The sequence below is a fragment of the Amia ocellicauda genome, unplaced genomic scaffold (genome assembly GCF_036373705.1).
Source record: "Amia ocellicauda isolate fAmiCal2 unplaced genomic scaffold, fAmiCal2.hap1 HAP1_SCAFFOLD_192, whole genome shotgun sequence".
In the NCBI taxonomy this organism is placed as follows: Eukaryota; Metazoa; Chordata; class Actinopteri; order Amiiformes; family Amiidae; genus Amia; species Amia ocellicauda.
Window position 1 is genome coordinate 24,727 of NW_027102755.1, and position 3,526 is coordinate 28,252.

At 39.4% G+C, this 3,526-nt stretch overlaps 1 non-coding gene across 1 annotated transcript; it reads left to right on the plus strand.

Moving 5' to 3' along the window:
* Nucleotides 1–623: 623 nt before the first annotated feature.
* trnar-ucu (transfer RNA arginine (anticodon UCU)) lies at nucleotides 624–714 on the plus strand. Its single transcript is given in 2 exon segments — nucleotides 624–660; nucleotides 679–714. It is a non-coding gene; the product is annotated as a tRNA-Arg (tRNA).
* The last annotated feature ends 2,812 nt before the right edge of the window (nucleotides 715–3,526 follow it).

Here is a 3,526-nt window from a genome sequence, read left to right on the forward strand (position 1 = left end):
AAAGTTTATTGAGCTACAACGAAGCGCTCCGGAGATGGTCACTGGGCAAGACACATCTAAAGTTTTTCTAAAGAACTTGCTATCATATACAAGAGGACTCCCTTTGGTTTCTGGGCAACTAGATGATGGTAATGAGGTACCTCAAACTTTAACACACACGTCTCCTGTGTCTTACATTATGTTCTTTCTATGTCCTTGGATGAAAATGTTTTTCTAAAAATCACCTGCACAGAACTACTGTACCTGTCCTCTCCGGAGCCATACACAAAGCTTAAATTCATATATGGGTTACACAATCTTGCTGCAACAATGGTGGGAATATAATATATTTGGCACTCAGACAGGGCACTGTCCCACATCACACACAGAGACACACACACACAAGCACAGACACACACAGACAGCCAGACAGACACAGACAGTGTGCTTGACAAATACTTCCCCTCACAGTCAAGTCAACATGAGCCGCATTATCTAAAAGAAGAACCCATCATTTCCTTTTGTGTCAATATCAGCGAGACAGGGATTAAAAAACACATCTGAAAATGCTACTTCTACAAGCACGCTGAGATGCCCCGTCATCAGTAGGCGTGCAGAACAGTACGGTGACAAATGTCTTGCGTGGCTCTGTGGCGCAATGCATAGCGCGTTGGACTTCTAGTGAAAAGGGCAGTGGTCATTCAAAGGTTGTGGGTTCGAGTCCCACCAGAGTCAGTGCTCACTTCATGAAACTTAGAGCTTGCTGGGCTTCCTCGTGACAGCCAGAGGTATCTTGCAGTCAAGTGCCTCGCTGATGCCTTCACTTCTTACTTTTCTGGAATGCCAACTTTGTCCCAAATCCTTGCTTGACTATCAAGACCTCATACGCTGCTTCTTTTCCTAGCCACTGTCACTGTACCAGTCCCCCTCCGTGTCAGTTGCATCTCCGGGAACAGCTGGATCAGGTGGCCTTGTACTTAAGGCCATGGACTACTAAGCCGTTGTATTTTGCACCCGTGGCTTTCTATCCCACCATCGTTGTGGGCATTCCTTGTTTGACATTTCTTGACGACTGACGCCGTGTACGTCCAATGGACAGTTCCAAGATTCGCAAGACAGAGCTACTTGTGCATTATTGCCCGCTTAACCTGGCTGCCTCTCGAGTGAGCAAAGCCATTTTACCAAATAGAAGAACCCATCATTTCCATCCGTCTCAAAATCAGCGAGACAGGGATTTAAAAAACACAACTGTAAATGCTACTTGTCAAATCACGCTGAGACGCCCGGTCATCTGCAGGCATGCAGAAGAGTATCTTCGTCGTACAGTTTTGTGGTTCTGTGCCACAATGGATAGTGTGCTGGACTTCTAGTGACACACACACACACACACACACACACACACACACACACAGACACTACAATTCAATATTCAATGTGCAAACAAGTTTAGCCAGAAGAAACAGAACTCTTTCAATCAATAAATCATGAATATACATTACAAATCGATTCAGAATATGCATAATACAATGTAAAAGCCAGACACAGGGATGGAGAGAATCTCTGGTTCCGTTGGTGTCCGGGCTTTATTGTGGTTCACAGGGTAAATGGGACAAAATACAAGGGGTAAAAACAACCAAAACGAAACATCCACACAAAACAGGGTGCTCCGGGCAGTCAGGGTTGGGAGTGTCAGTCCTCCTTCTCAGCGGGTTAGCTGCCTCCATCTGGGAAGGAGAGGGATTAAATAGAGAAGGCACAGCTGCCACTGACGTCACAATCGCCTCGGTGCTCATTGCCCGCAACCGTGAGTCCACAGCCTGTTAGCGAGGGAGTGACAACACAGCTGTGGCACATGAGCACCTCATCAGCAGACGTCAGCAGCAGCCGTGCCGTGACAGACAGCGGCCTGTCACATACAATTGTATATTTCCTGCGTTCCGTTCCTGCACTCTCTCATTCACCCATTCTAGCTGAGGCAGCCAGTGAGCCCACACACGTGCTATCCCTTCCTCTTCCTCTCACTTCACTGCTATATCAGCGATGACATCATAGAAATCTCTCACCTGACAGCAATGACATTACAGAGCACATACATTATGTCTCTCGCCACACTGTCAGTGTTGACTTTCTCGCTCAGTATGCCAGCTCTCCCGGAAACACTGCAATACGTGGATGAGTTTGTACCATTTTTGGATGCTCTACCCTGCTGGGGCGGAGCTGTGATCCAGCTGAAAAGCAGGTCAGGCATGTGGGCACCTGGGCAGCGAAAGATGTATTCGTAATGAAGAGAAACCCAGGTCCAACCCTCCGGTCCAGCCACAGACAGCCACAGAAGTAGTATAGATGGCGGCATCACTTATTTTGACAGCTGGAAGTCCCGCCCTCCCTATGAACCTTTGAACGGGAACTCCTCTCTCCTTCCCAGCACCCCCCTTGGGTTACCATTTGACCCTCCCTTGTCAGCCATCTTGGATGATATCGGCTATTTTGGATGTCAGCCATCTTGGCTGATATCGGCCATTTGTAAGGTCATAGGTCATCTGGTAAGATGGTAGCCATTTTGTTAGGGTGACATCCATCATGGTGAGTGTCCAAGTGCACCTCACCCTGCTGGTGTGGAGATGTAACGTTTAATAGCGTAAACTGTGTTTTTAAGGTTATATTGTTTTCATGATACTGTGTTGGAAAATTAAGAAATAAGAAAATAAAAGTTTTATATATTTTAGGTTGTAATGTTTTATGATACTGTTTAAGTAAATAAAAAGAATAAGAAAAGTTATATATATATATATATATATATATAGGTTATATTGTTTTATGAAACTGTTTTGGTAAATTAAAAAATAAGAAACATTTTAAATATATATATATATATATATATATATATATATATATATATATATATATATATATATATATATAAGTTTATATAGAGAATAAGAAAATAGAAGTTTTAAATACATATATATATATATATATATATATATATATATATATATATATATATATATATATAAGATTATATTGTTTTATGATACTGTTTTAGTAAATAAAAAGAATAAGAAAAGTTATATATATATATTAGGTTATATTGTTTTATGAAACTGTTTTAGTAAATAAAAAAATAAGAAAAGTTTTAAATATATATATATATATTTAAGGTTATATAGAGAATAAGATAATAAAAGTTTTATATTTTATTTTAGGTTAAAATGTTTTATGATTTGTTTTAGTAAATTAAAAAATAAGAAAAATAAAAGTTTTATATATATACAAGATTATATTGTATACATTTAAGAAAATAAACGTTTTATATATATTTAAGGTTACAATGTTTTATGATACTGTTTTAGTAAATTAAAAAGAAATATGAATATTTACTCAGAGTGGGATTTGAACCCACATGTGTTTTTAGTTTATATGTTTTATGATTAGGCTTAGGATGATACTGTGTTTGCAAAATAAAAAGGTAAGAAAAAATCAATTAAGAAATGTATAGACTTACATATATTGCATGTCATTACATATATATTTAAGCAAACACAGA